Below are 16,324 nucleotides of genomic sequence, written 5' to 3' on the forward strand. Positions count from 1 at the left end.
TTTGCACAATGGATTTTTTGTATGCAAAATATATATGTATATATTTATATATATATTTAGATTGCCAAATGGTCTAAGGTTTAAATATTTCTAACCATGTAGTATATTGTCTGATAAAATCACAGACTTAATAATCTTGTTAATAAGAGGTACCACATTATTAATTTTATTTAAAGTACATAAGGGTTATATTATTATGACAGCTACTAAGTAGGGCAGGGACCAGCTCGAATGTCACACTGATGGGGGAAGGATGTGAATTTAACATGTATACCAATACACTGCGTTTTTACATCACAATAAACCACTCCCATGCCTGATAAAAAGTACATATGTATGTATGTATGTATATATATATATATATATATATATATATATATATATATATATATATATATATATATATATATATATATTTATTTAGAAAGTTTGTGATGAAACTATTATTCTGTTATTTTTTTTTACTTGGATCGCTTGTCTGTGTGCTTAATAAAGGATTTTCGACTGGAAACAGATTGTCTACCCCTGCTTGGATTACTTGTGAATACTTAGTAATTCTGTATAATATTTCAAAATATATATTTATTTATTATTTTTTACTTAAAACGTGTTTAAGTTTGCTACTTTTACTACCATTATCTGATCTTACTAATATATAATGATTTACTAGATATATATGAATTGAAAATCTTCCACACAGATAATTTTCTTACAGTTTTAATTTTAATAGAAATCATACAGCACAGATTTACAACTTCATTAATATCTTAGTACATACAAACTCCAGGTCATCTATGATGCATCATTCAGAAATCAAACTACACTTTTGTAATTTGTCCAATTTGGCATCCCACATCAGTAAGCAATTCAAAGAATGAAAGAAATGAGCAGGCAAACTCAATCACACTGAATGAGTCAGGACAGGTATTTCCTCAACAATTATGTACTTTGTAGTCAAGGAAGTTGGGCAGCTGCCAATATTTTTCAGTGTTCCCTGCCTACAAAGTAAAGCAAAACACACTACTTATTACAATAAAAACTTCTATAATGCCACTCATACAGATCACTGACTGACAGTTGTTTCAGCAAGTAAACTTAATGGAAAAAAGATAATGAATGCAAGAATCAGGATGACAAGTATTTATACTATAACTGCAAATCAATTAGCACTTTGTATTCCATGTCACATAGTTTCTTAATTGGTCATTTTCACCGTGCAAGCAGATTCTACTTATCCAGTATGGAAACCCTACATACTTTGCTTGCCTTACTCCCCTCACACCATGTTGATAACCCAAGTCTGCTCCTCACTGCATTTACAGTATATTGCACTACACCTCCTCCACACTCCCTACCACAATCTGATAATCAACAGAGTTCATCCTGATATTCAGGTATAGTGTTACTTTTCCACTACAAAACATATGTCTTCTAAAAAGCTGAATGGTGCGAGTCTTTTTGCTCATAACAGCAGGAGAATCCTGACCCTGGTTTAATCCTTATTTTCATTGAGTTAGTATCAGCTTCCTGCACACATTTTTTCCAACTGTTGTCACCTACTGCAATGCCAAACAATTGACTGTTCTCCCTGGGCAAGGAAGCCTTTACATGTGTAGGGTACAAGAGCTTGAAATTTAAATTCCTCTGTTGATGCATCATTATGGTCAGAACAAATGCTCATGTATGCCTTGTTGTATTTGTGGAATAATCCTGCTTGTGACTTCTGGTCAATACTCCACTGGACTGCCACCAATAATGTGACATCCCCCACTTAAAACCTGGGTCAGTAATTAAGGAGCCTCAATCCTCACCACTGACTCCAGTGTGGGAGCATCCCAGAAAACACCAGAGCACAGAACAAACAAGAGTAAAATTCCACAACTGACTTTAAGAGCACAACAAGAACATGCTCTATTTCCTGGGACTGGACTATATACCTCTGTCCACCCCAAATGTAATATCTTATTATACATTTCAGAGCAATATGTCCAGTTTAATACCTCTGACTCACTCACATGCACAATAAATTTGAACCTCACACACTCAAACACTTATGGGAAGCCTGACACAGATTTCCAGCTGTGTCCCTTTCTCAACACAAATGGTAAACACTGCCATCAGAGTCAGACAAGTGTACATGTCCTTCAAAGGGTGATCAATTATTAAAAATTAAATATCAAAATAAATGCTAGCTAATTCTATTATATAAGGGGACCTTCACTGTGTCACTACTAGACAGAGGCACAGTATTCTAAATCTATTCTGTGCATTTTGTACCATTTTATAGGGTGGCAAAGCCACATCACTATGGCTAGGCTTACAAATGCCCCAGGGCAGATAGCCTAGTACTAAACTATGAAACTATGACCAGAAGCAGCCATGCATTCGAGGTGACCTGGGGAGTATCAAACAGGTATAAACATACTAATCTCTAAAGAACACACTGATTGTATAACCACAATGTAAAGTAATGAAAAACATTTAATAAGTAAAATGATTACAAGACTGTAAATTAATAATTTTCAATAAACAACAGAATTCAATCACCAGAGATGTAAAATTAAACTGTAGGATAGAAGACCATCATCTTAGAAAAACTCTAACTAAACTTTTTCAATCTAACTAGCGAATGCTATCCCTGATCTAATCTAAAACATAACAGCAAGGCAAGTGCAGGCTTACACTTTTTGGCGAGCCCTTTTTTCCTAGATATGCACTACACAGCACTGTAACTGACTGCAACTCTTCACTAACTGCTGCTCTTAACTATCTGCTCACAACTGACTTCAGCAGTCTCTTTTACATTTCAGGTTAACAGGCTCAGCTGAGTCAGCTGTTTGAAAAAGCTCTTTTTCCCGTCAATCAGCTATTCAAATAATCACTTGGCAACCAGGAACACCTACTGATCAGCTGATTCTCCACAGACAGCTTGTACTTTAGAATCTCCCTCACAAACATGTGCAATTAGGAATGTATCAAAACATTGACAGATTCTGTATAAACATAAAAATACTCAACATTTAAAAAAATATATATTTACATTTCACAATTAGACATACTGGCATACAACACAAGTTAATCTGAGAATATACACAAATCTTCTGCCAGACATGCTAACACAAATGACAGCATTTTCATTTTCTTCACGCTGCTCAACAAAAATGTGAGTGAGGTCATGTTTAGTTTCCTCACTCAGAGGAGATAATGTGGACAGTAATTAATAAAGAGTTGAATGAATTTTATGAGGAGAAGAGGGAAAGAGTTAAGATGGATAAGAATATCCTTCCCATTGAACAAGGTAGTTTGGCGTTACCTGATATGAATGGAAATTTAGCGCAGTTAAGGTTCATAAACATAATGTAAGCAGAAGGTTATAAATTAAATTGCAAAGAGGATGATGATGAAATGGAGGAAGTTCAAGAAATAAGGAGAGAGAGTAGGATTTTGGATACAGATCCTTACGGAAAATAACCATACAGAATAATATATGCAGAAGTCATTACTGGGCACATTGAGGGTGCTGCGAAGAGCACTTGTGGCTGACATCAAAGATTGAAACAATACTAATTTCATGAATGTTAATCATACTTTGACTTAGGAATGGGGTCCATTCCCATCATAGTATTAGAAACACAAAAGATTTGGGAAATTAAAAAGGAGGGAAATAATATATACTCACAATTGCAAAAGTAGTCTAAGAACTAAGCTAACACAGGAAAGAAGAAAGATTTTGCCAATAGGGATGACTGTAAGTAGGTGTATAGAAACTAGGCAAGAGGGGGCTAGAATTTACTGAGAGAATTAGCAAGGGAACCAAGGTATTGGGAGCAATAACTAGAGAGGGAATGTTAATAAAGTGGGATGAGGACAAGCAGAAGTTTGAATTAGTTAATCAAAATATAAATCTAATGTAACTGAAGTAATGAATGCTGTAAAGGAGATAAAAGAACTAGAGGTGGGATCCTTAGAGAAGGGAAGGGGCAAATTATATAGAAATAAATGGAATTTGTGAGAACAATGCATACAGAACATGTTAAGGAAGAGGGGTGAGGTGTAAGGGAAGGCAGGAGCTGACCAATTTATGCAATATTGGAGTGAATGATTGTTAGAAAGAAAACATATATAATGCACAAATAAGACAAATGTTAACATGGTTTCTTTTTGTTTGATGTGTAACGTATATGTGCTTCTGTTTTGTGATAATTTAATAATGGTGTTTAAACAAAAATGTGAGTGGTGCTCATACATTTCCCTGAAACCCGAGGAGCAGACAAATTACCACCCTTAGCATAGAATTTCTTGAAATGCACTATAATGGGTTTTAGCAACCTCAGCCTCAATGAAAACTATGTTACAAGACAGTCATCTCATTTCATCCACTGCTAGCAGGGCCATTGCTAAAAATATTTTAATACCAAAAAAAAAACAAGTAGTCTCCGTGGTATCCCTGAAGTCTCAAACAACCCACTAAACCAGTATAAGGGGTCCGAAAACTAAACAGTGTAAGAAACTTCTCTGTGTGGAAGATTTTCACAGGACCAGCTTGAATGTCACACTGATGAGGGAAGGGATGTGAATTTAACATGTATACCAACACAATAAACCACTACCTTACTTGATTTAAAAAAAAAAAAATATATATATATATATATATATATATATATATATATATATATATATATATATATATATATAGTTAGAAAGCTTGTGAGGAAACTATTTCAAATGATATATTTTTTATTATTTTTTTTTACTTAGGATGAGTTTAAGTTAGCTACTTCTACTACTATTATCTGAGATGATTAAAATATAGTGATTAACTAGATATATATGGATTGAAAATCTTCCACACAGAAAATATTTTAATACCCTAACTTGTATATGGACTTCCTTTTCTCGTTATGCTTTCAGCATACAATTTCAGAATATAGATGGCAGAGAATAAAATCTGCAGATTCATTCTGTTTAGCAGAGCCCCAGATGCATCACTGCAATTTGCTAAAATAAAATCGGTACTTTTTCGTTAATGGGGCAGCAGTCGTCTGTAGACAGAGATGTTGCCACGAAATGTAGATGGAAAAGTACCATTTAAACTTTTGGAATAAGTCCTGACTTATTCTGTAAATGGAAAACAAATAATACTAAGCTTGCAAGGCTAGAAAGCAAAGTTTAATTTATTAAACAAAACAAAGATACAGGTAAGTGCTTTCGTGATCTGCTAATGGCTTCATCGGACAAACTTGTTAAAAGACCACCAACATTTATACACTGCATCAACCAAACCATGCTTGAAACCAATTAAGCAGTTCTTAAAAAGACATTATTTCATCATATATAAAACCTAAGCAAAAAAGTCTAAAATGCCCAAAAAATATATTAGATGAATAACATATAAAAAAATGTATAAAATATGCATAAAAGTGTGTGATGACACTTGTTAAAATTCTTGTTTATGTGTGTATAAACAACATCCACATTCAGTGTTTCAAAGGTCGTGACTTCAAAAAAGGCTTTAGTGTGAAAGCCCCATTTAAGCCTGGTGTTTTTTCAGCATTAAAAAGCAAAATCCATTTCTGCTGAAAAACCACCAGGCTTAAACGGTTTCAAGCATGGTTTGGTTGATGCAGTGTATTAGTTGCACTTGTTTTTTGATACCGTTCTATCTCCACCTGTCTACATATTTTCTCTTATTCAGTAAATGGTAATGTTTTTTGAAACATTTCTGTTGTGGCAGTTCTGCTGTTAACACTTGCTTGTCACTTGTGAGGTATCTACACCTTTGCATGTTACATTGTCTTTTATTACTTTATCTTGTCCTAACCGTCTGTTGATGAAAATTTTTTAACTGAATACTATGTTGTGCATCTTTGCCCATACTTGGTTGCCTTATACTTTCCCTTGACTGAGTTTTATCCGTTTTCTAATACAAGTTAATAACACTTATTACTGTTTCAACATGTACGTGTTTGTCATTCTTTGGTGATGTGTGGAGGGATGAAGAATACTGTAAAATGAGAGCATGATCTTTGCCAGTAAGATCATTTCTCAAAGAAAAGCTGTGGATTACGTAAACGTCTCGGCCATGACTTATTTTACTAAAGGGTCATGCAAGTGATTGTGGTAAAAAAGATTGTGGCTTCTCAGTAGGGTTGCCACCTTTTCAAATGCCCAAAGTGGGACATTTTGGTACAAATGTCAGGTTTTGCAGGGAAAAACATACCCATGGCCATTACAAAGGACAGAAAGTACAGTTGTGTACACTTACCATAAATGTAGATGTTCGAGTGTATTCACTGTTGCAGTCATTACATTTGGGTTATCTGCTTGCAGTAGCCTTCAGTTGGCCTCATTAAAAAAGTCTTGGGTCCTATGTCAGTTGCTGTCTCTTCTTCCATGACATTAGGTCATCAGGGGTATAAAACATGCAGCCGACATCATTACATCAGTTTTTCTTGCTCCAGATGTCAGGTGCCCACCAATGGGATGCAATTAAATCTATAAATATACAAGGTTATACCTCAGACAAAAAAGCAAATACACCAAAAAGCTTTTAAGCATTGAAAAGGAGAGAAGAGGTATAGCCAAAAAAAGTCAGGGGGCTGGAGGTAGGGTAACCAGAACTGCAACAGTGAATACACTCGAACATCTACATTTATGGTAAATGTACACAACTGTATTATGTTCTTCGTGTTTCACTGTTGCAGTCATTACATTTGGGTAGAGTCCCAAAGCTAAGGATGGGAGGAGGAATTTAGATAGCATTAGGACCAGCTATAAGGCCCTGCAAAACTGCAGTGGCAAAGCCAGCTCTGGATTTAGAGAAAATTGGCAAATGGTAATGCTTGGTGAAAGTATGTACAGAACTCCAGGTAGCAGCTTCTAGGATGTCCCTGGTAGGTACGCCTCTGAGAAAGGCTATAGAGGTAGATGCAGCCCTGGTTGAGTGGGGTCTGATCCCCTGTGGGATAGGTTTTCCATGGTGCTTATAGCAGAAATGAATGCAATAGCCTAGCCATTTGGAAATGTTTTGCTTTGAAATAGTCTTCCCCTCTGTCCCTGCAGCAAATGCCACCAGCAGTTGTTCAGATTTCCTTTGAAGTTTAGTCCTGTCCAAGTAGAATTTAAGTTGTCTGTGCACATCTAAGGAGTGCAGTATCCGTTCCCCTTTGTTCTGTGGATTAGGAAAGAAGGTTGGCAAATGAATGGACTGATTATAAAGGCCACACTGGATACCACCTTTGGCATGAAAGAGGGATTGGTCCTGAGGGACACCCTGTCTGCATGAAAGATTATGAAAGGCTCCAATGCCATAAGGACCTGTAATTCAGATACCCTTCTTGCTGAAGTGATGGCTAAAAGGGAAGCTATTTTCCAAGAAAGGAAGTTTAAATCTGCAGTAGCAGCTGGCTTGAAAGGAGGAAGGGTAAGTTTCTCCAATACAAAGTTAAGGTCCCAGGCTGAAGTTGGAGCTCACCTGGGTGGTCTTAAATTTTTGGCCCCTCTGAGGAACTGCTTGAGCAGTGGATGAGAGAAGAGGGGAGGTTCTGTGTTATAATGAGCTGAAATGGCTGAGGCATGAATTTTTACTGAGGAAAAAGACAGGCCCTTGTGAAGCATCTCAATTAAGTATTGTAAAATCTGAGGTAAATTGGGTACTGCTGTGCTCATCCCTTGAGATTGGTTCCAGGCACAGAATCTTTTCCATTTTTCAGCATAAGATTTTCTAGAACTAGGCCCCCTTGCCTCTAAAATGAATTCCATCACTGGTTTACTGAGGGATGGTAAAGGAGAGCTTAGGTAATTAGGCAGGCTGCTAGGTTCAGTGTTTGAAGCTGAGGGTGTGGAATCTGGTTCTCCTGCTGAGACAGCACGGTAGGAGTCTGAGGCAGGTGCCATGGGGCCAACAGTGACACATTGCTCAGGAGGGGGTACCAGTGTTGGCATGGCCAGGCTGGTGCAATCAAAATCATCCTTGGTTTGTCTTGTTTGATCTTTAGTAGTACTTTGGAGAGCAGAGGTAGAGGAAGGACAGAGCATCCACCTTCTAAGCTTGTCTGTGGGGAGTCCTTACACAAAATTTTTTCCAATTGATAGATCTGGGGGGAGGCAAACAGGTCTATATCTGGGCTCCCCCCATTTGCTTCTCAACATGTTGAAAATCCTTGGTTCCAATTTCCACTCGTGTGGGTCCATGAGGTTTCTGCTTAGTCTGTCTGCCAGTGTATTTAGTTTTCCTGGCAGGAACTGAGCTTGTAGATGCACTTGGTAGCTCAAGGCTGTGTTCCACAATGCCCTGGCTAGTCTGCAGAGGGGGTAAGAATGTGTACCCCCCTGCTTGTTTATGTACCACATAACAGTGGTGTTGTCTGTCTTTACCATTAATTGTCCTGGAAGAATGTGGTCCTTGAAGGCTGTCAGAGCATTCTGTACAACTAACATTTCTTTATGATTGATGTGAAGGTGCATTTCAATTGGGTTCCATTTGCCCTGAATGCACTTCCCTGCCAGGTGCACCCCCCATGCATAGTCTGTTGTTAAGGTTTGGGCGGCAGGGGGTTAGTGTGAATGGTAGTCCCTTGTTTTGGTGGTAGGCCTCTGCCCACAAAAGGAGCTCTAGGAGTAGACAAGGAATGATAGGAATCACTGCTTCTAGATCCTGAGAATGTATAGGCTTTTTAGATACCATTGCAGTTTCCTCATATGCAGTCTTGCACATGGAATTAGAAGAATGCAGGAGGCCATGAACTCCAAGGCTTGTAGTATTTGCCTTGCAGATAGCAGGGTTTTTGTGGCCACTTGTTTGAAGTAGGTTGTCAAGTAAATTTGTTTCTCTGGCGTGCGGAAAGCTGTCTGGGAAGTTGTATTCAAGCTTGCTACCAGGAATATAATTTGTTAACAGGGTACCAGCTGTGATTTCTTTTCATTTATGGTATACCCCAGACAAGTTAGCACCCTTTGTACAAAAGCATGTTCTGGTTTTCTGCCTGAATTAGACAATAGTCCAGGTATTGGTATATTTGAATATTTCTTTGCCTGCAAAATGCAATGACTGAAGCTAGGCACTTAGTGAATACCTTGGGCGCAATAGATAAGCCAAAGGGCTGTGCAGAGAACAGATAGTGCGTGTAGGCTGCTTTGAAGCGTAGGTACCTTCTGCAAGATTCCCTGATTGGGATGTGCAGGCATGCTTCCTTTAAATTTAGTGTTGCCAACAAGGCATCTTTGCTTAACATAGGAAGCAACTGGTGAAGAGTCAGCATCTTGAATTTTGGAATCACCAAAAAAGTGTTTAGAGTAGGCAGGTCCAGGATAGGATGTTATGAATTGTCTTTTCTGGGTACCGGGAAAAATCTCGAGTAGAAACCTTGTCCCTTTTCTTCTTCTGGTACCAACTGAATAGCCGCTATGCTTAAGACAGAGAGTACTTGCTTTTGGGTCTCTGCCCACTGATTTGGAGGTAGATCTGGCCAACCGCTTGGAGTTGGTAACGTGTAGAAATGAAATTTGTATCCTTGGGACACTATATTTAAAACCCATTTGTCTTGGGTAATGAGTCCCCAGTTCTTTGCATGAAGTTCAGTCTTTCCCCCAAAGGGGCAGTTAGTTGAGAAGTGCTTGGAAGTTTTAAAAAGAAGTCATATAGGCAGTTTACCATAGGGGGAGTTTTATTACTCCCAGATTTGGAAGTGGAGGCCCCCCACTGCTTAGTCCTGTGTGTCCCCTGGGACTGAAGCCTGGGTGCTCTGCTGGATCTGGGTCTGGACTGAGAAGGTCTGGAAGAGGCAGGAAAGGACCAATTCTTATTAGGCCAATGCCTACTAAATCTTGGAGGTTGTACTTGTAAAAAATCTTTAACAGTTTGCATAGCTTTAGCTTTTTCCTCCATCTTTTTAAGAACTTCTTCTGCCCCGTTACCAAACAGGTGGTCCTGATTTAAGGGAGCATCTAGTAATTTTGCTTTAACATGATCTGGCAAGGATTGCTCCTTAAGCCAAGCATGCCTTCTAAGTACAGACCCAGTTACTGTAGCCCTGCAAGATGCCTCTAGTGAATCAAAACCACATTGCAATGTATGTTTACCAACTTGTTCAGCAGAATGCATTAAATCCTGTAAATCCTTATTTTCAGCACAATCAGGAAACAACATAATTTTCTGTTTAAGCAATCCACCAATATGCATCTGATATGAAACTGGTAATTCAAGGCCCTAATGGCCAAAGTTGCAGAAGTGTAAACCTTCTTACCCTATCTATCCAGTGCCCTGGATTCTCTATCAGAGGGGGTAGGATTTTTGGCAGTAGTAGCTTTAATGCCTTTAGGTCCCTATGAAACAGTTTCAGGATCCGCAGTAGGATTTTTGAAAAGGAACTTGTGAGAGTCAGGAACCCTGTAATATCTATCAGGTTTTCTGGAAGCAGGAGGTAAAGAGTCATGGGCCATGCCAGATTCCGAAAAGGCATCATCAACAATGTCCAGTACAGGAGGTATAACTAATAGCCTGTGCTGGGGCAGGAGTATGAAATCCCTAAGCCTCTTTTTAGAATCAGAGAAATCCTGACTTTCCCAATGAAAATGCACCCCGAGAGTATGCAAGGTTTCACCAAAAGAGAAATCCTCTGGGGGGGGGGGATCAGAGGGAATAGAGTCCTCAGCATCAGAATCCTCATAGGTAGATAAGGGTAAATCCTGGTCATCAGAGGAAACAGAAATTTCAGAATCCTGGTCAGAAGTATCATAAGCAAACTCAGTCCTATGTCTCTTAGAGGGGGAAGGTTGGCTTCCCCTGACCTGATTAAAGTAATAAGATCTTCAGTCATTCTTATCATTCGTTTTTTTAGTCATAGAGGCATGACCATGCGGTCTGGGTGTCAGTTTTCTAAGCATGGTTTGAGTTTTAGGCCTTGAAGAAGAAGATGGTGTTGGTTTAATATGCAAGTCAGTAGGCCTGAATACACCCTCAGAAGCCGGTGCCTGCACAGAGGCTCAGGACACATCCGAGGTAGAGACATCCGTAGGTTCCACAGTTGAAGCATCTCGCGGCATACCGGACTCTGAATGGGTCTCAGTAGAGGCCTGCAAATTTGAAGTAGCAGGTATCAGCGGCTGCGAAAGCACCTCACTGAGTACCAGCGAATTGGGCGGCCTGTCTCTGTCTTTATCTTTGCGTTTTTTCATAATGTTGGTAGTCGAATGGCTTACCGAATACATATCAGGATAATTGAACCGAGCACCAAAATATTTAGAAGCACAAATATACCGATGACAGATAGTTCATGGTTCAAATAAGGCACAAAACTGACAGTGAGGTACGTCGTGGTCAGGGCCTAGGCAAGGAATACAGTACGAATGAAAATCTTTATGAGGTATTTGCTTTCCACAAGAAATGCAATTATTTACTTTTACTGACATCGGTTTAGAGCAAGAAAAAGTTTCCCCAACGGGGTACTTACCTTTCAGTTGAAGACTTTGTTTCTGAAACTCGAAAACGAAAATTTCAGGAGTCGGCCGACCGGCACTTGCAAACTGCTTCTGCTTCGGGCACTGCACGGCAAGAAAGACTGATGTAATGACGTTGGCTGCATGTTTTATACCCCTGACGACCTGACGTCACAGAAGAAGAGACAGCAACCGATGTAGGACTCAAGACTTTGTTAATCAGGCTGACTGAGGGCTACTGCAAGCAGATAACCCAAATGTAATGACTGCAACAGTGAAACACAAAAAACATCTTCACTTTTTTGCCTACATAAAAGCTTATTCGTGTAGCATTTTAGTTGCTTATTCTGTTTCTTATAACATTTAGGTGATTCAGATACAGAATAACTGTTTTATGGAACTATTACATAAAATATAGGAAATAAGTTTGTCCTAAAATCTCAGGACAATTGCCATTTTTTTCAATTTCTTTGCAGGACACAACTGCCCAAAGAGGGACTGTCCCTCGCAAAGTGGGACAGGTGGACCCTACTTCTCAGCCAGGGGATTATAATTGTAGTGTAAGCATCTGCCTTTCTTTAGACCTAATTCTTAATGTTATACATTTTGAAATGACTTTGCAGGGAAGTGTCATCATTTGAGTCCCTGGGCCAAACCTGTACTCCAGGCACTCTTGACATTGCCTTGTAGGTTACTGTCTTCCCATGCATTTCAATTTGCTGGACTGTTGCTTTAATTTCACAAAATGGTCAGACCATTCCTGATTATTTAAATAACAGACTCATTCAGAAAGACACTGCAGGATCATGTTTCTTCCAAGTAAGCAAACTGAGGATATTTGTTAAATTTTTGATTATCTGTGCTACCTTTCTGAAGACAAAGTGCAAATGGAAGGACATAAATAAGTACATATGTAGCTAAGATACATTAAGCCTACTGCAGTTTTAATAAAGAGAGGGAAACTGGTAAAGATAAACCTTGCCTTTCATCCTCCAAGCAGTAAAGAAAAAAAAAAATCACATCACTGACTTGTAAAAGTGTACCAAAAGCATGGAACAACTGCTGCCCCATTAACGGAAAAGTACCAAAAAAATCCAAATGGCTTTCAGTGCTACATTAAGGCCACTTTTCTTTTAAGCACTCTAATTTACAAGGTACTAAAACACTGTCACTGCCCTCTTTAAGAGTTAAATGATTTTTACAAGCAAGCCTTATGTACTCAGAAGTACACAGAACAATTTCTCTCTAGTATGTCCTCCATTTAAAACTGCTGTAGGTAAGAGGGCATTCACAAGACTGGGACCTGCTACATGGAACCACCTTTCCTATAGACATCAACAGTTTCAAAGATGCACATAAAAGAATATCTCTTTAATGAACTTATCTGCAACTGCTACCACGGCAATGGTTGGGTATCTTAACCATCCCATATCACTCTGAATGCAAATGGCATAAGATTAAAAGATCCAATCTTATTGTGTTGTGTTCTGAATTTCGCTATGTACTCATTCTGTATATAATTTGTTGATTGAAAGACTATGTTGCACTTTCTGCTTTTTGCGCTAGAGTTGTGGCTGAAAAGGATAACTAGATTAGTCTACTTACCAGGTGAACAAATAGCAAATAAATATTTTAAACAGCTACTGCCCTCATAGTGTTCCTTCCAGAATCTTGGAGAAATGCAAATGCTGCCTCCTCCTGTTCTCTTGTTCTGTTACCAGTGCCTGCAGATATTTAATTTGTCTCATCATTCCAAAAGAAATTCTAGCCTTCTGAGATCAGATGCAACATCCTGTAACATGGCAGAAAGGCAGTTAGCGAGCTATTTTCATAGTGGTATAGACTTTGTGAATTTCAACAAGTGGCTATTCAGTGTGAAGAGTTCAGTCATTATCAAGTCTACCTTACTGGATGAAGTTTGCTTACTGCTATACATCTTCCTCAGCAAAGCACACAGCAACTAACAACCTGAATGACACATGGCAATTCTACATATTTTCAATGCAGTCTTGCTGCCTACTAACTATACTCTATAATGTTTATAAAGACAAAGCTCCAATACCATTCTGTTAACTAGCCTCCATTCCAGCCACAAATCCTCCTTTCCATACCACTTTTTGATATTATAAACAAACTTAACAGTGATGTAATGATGACCAACTCCCTCTAAGACATCATATTAATGTTCTTACACAACAATAGGCACCCCAGACTTTGACCTTCCATTCCCTGTCATCCAGCCAGTTCTCAGTCCACTCACACAACTTACTGAACAGGCCTATTTTTCACTTTTGCTAAAAGCCTGTGGTGTGAGACTAAGTCAAATGTTACAATGAAAACTGGACAGATTGCTCCCACAGTGTTTACCCTGACAAAATATATTTTCTGTAAATCCATGCTAGATCTCATCCAGCAGTCACTATGTTCCAATAAACATCAATTGCTTTATCAGACCCATTGTCCTATAGTTTTCAGGACTGTTCCTCTCTCCACCTTGAAAACCACAATCTTTGCATCTTTACTCTGATCCTCTGGGTCCACTCATTCTTTTAGGAGTCTGATAAACAGCTGAGTCATTGGCTTTAACTTTGTTTTACATTCCTAGGTGAAAATACCAGCTGGCCCTGTGCTTTTAGCTTCCTCAGGCCCCATGGAGCCTTTTCTAATCCTACTGTTTTATCCTTATCTGTCCAACTTACCTCTGCAGTTGTCTCAATTTACCTCATCCTTCCTGAGTCAACACTGTCACAAGGTGCTCATTAAGAACTGGCCTCTGGCATGTGATTCTCTTTTCTCATGTGAATTTTCAATTTCCAACTCTGCCACCCCAGTCAGTCAATTAATAAAGCAGTTTTCTTGGTTTTAACATCTGGTGTTAGCTTCCTGTCATTTCCCCCAGCCTTCCTGATATTTTTGCTGCTTTATTTCTGGTGTCAGGTATACTTCAGCATATGCATCAAATTCCAGTACTTACAAATCTCTTGTTTTACCCTTAACAGACATACTTTCTAACATTGACATTTTTTTCAACCTTCTTCCACACCTCTGAAAACTATTCCCTTAAATTAAAATTAACTGTTCACTAGGTAACTATACTGGCCCTTCCTACCCCTTTGTCAGTCATGACACAATATACAGCAGCAAAGATAGATGCAATATATAGACAATATTAAGACGCTGTTCGGTTCGATTCTCAGCTAGAGCATCTTCTACGTGGAGACATGTGTGAATGGGCGTACCTTCGTTGAAGGTTGTGCGGCAGAGCTGGCAACTCGGTACGTAAAAATCAACTGCCAATCATTAGTGGACCGGAGTTCCGCTGTGGTGACCCCTAACTGGGAAAAGCCGAAAGACACAACAACATCAGTAAGGCCACACAACAGTACTACATAATGTCTACACTCCATCAGTGTCTTGTCAATTTACTATTCACTTACTTATAAATCCTCCTACTTCTTGGTCTTTGACATCTTTTCTGGCTCTTTGTCCGCAGTCAGTGCTAATGCAGCTGGAGTCTTTACCTTTTGATTTATCTAATTCTTCCCTCACAGGAAAAGATTCCTTCCTAGTTCCAGTAGTAATTAACAGTCATGCAATCAACAGGCCATACGATCTGTGAGAATAAAAGCCAAAACACCAATCCAAACTGCTGTTAATCCAACAAGAAAAACGGAAAAGGATAAGAAAAGGAAATAACGCTGCTCGTCAGAACCAATAAATTAGAAATATATAAATAGAGGGAGGAAATCTTCTCAGGGGAAGAAATATTCAAAAAAATCCATAATAATAAAACCATATGCAAAAAAAAAAAAACTGAAATTTTTTTTCTCATATACAAAGAGTTAAGCTTTCGACTGGATCCAGAACTGTGAGAATGCCTTCTGCCACTGGCAGCGGTTTAGGTTTCTTCTTCCATATGCCTAAACTGGTGAAATTATATATTTTTTTCTGTCTCCTGTGGTTGGAGGCACTTAATTAGCATAATGTCAAAAAGTGAAGAGACAGGCACATTCAGTTCCTATGCTTCCCAGTTCAACCCTTATGCATTAGGTTATCATAACCTGAATCATACATCTATCTTTGAAGGCCCTCTCCACAATAGGTTATATACAGGAAAGAATCTCAAGCAGTTCAGAGTGAACATTTTCTTCTTGAGGCTTTCTGCCCTTCTGTCTGCCAACCATTCAGCATAATCCGATAAGACTCAGCCTGTTTGTCCCCATACTACAGACATACCCAGTACAACAGAGGATGAGCTGTCCAGAAATGACAGTCCTCCAGCCAGTAGTCATGGTTTGTGTCCTCTCTTGCACCTGGAAAGATTTGAGCAATGAGGCATTTTCAATGTTAAACCCTAACTCTGACCCTGATGGTGATGTGTACAAACACATTACCACAGAGACTACCAGTGCCACACTAACTAGGCATGCAATGTCACCTCACATGCTCAAACATAGTGTATCATCACCAGATTGGGCACCAGTTTCAACCATCTGTACCAAAGAGCAAGGGGAATCCAAAGTATTTATTTTATTTATCCTTTGATGACAGAGTTAGTCCCCATAGTACTAGGGGAAATTTGATCAGGGCTTCAGGAAATTTCCCCTAGTCTTTTCAATAGGTGCTGTGGATCTTTTACATCCATTTGAGCTACCACCAACTCAAGCAGATGTGACCTCAGCTTAGTATCTCTTCCAAAGGACAACACACTCAGGAGTGCAGCACCCCACTTATAAAGCACTGCAAAGACTAGCAATCAATAAACCTGGTGTGGGAATAGAACTCATAGCCTTCTGCACCAAAGACAAATTTACTATCTGTTGTGCCATAGATAATGTGACTAAAGTTAATATCCCTGGAAAGCCAGAGCTGGAGGAAAGACATTAAG

The sequence above is a fragment of the Protopterus annectens genome, chromosome 4.part0 (assembly GCF_019279795.1).
Source record: "Protopterus annectens isolate FY-2018-M chromosome 4.part0, PAN1.0, whole genome shotgun sequence".
NCBI lineage: Eukaryota > Metazoa > Chordata > Ceratodontiformes > Protopteridae > Protopterus > Protopterus annectens.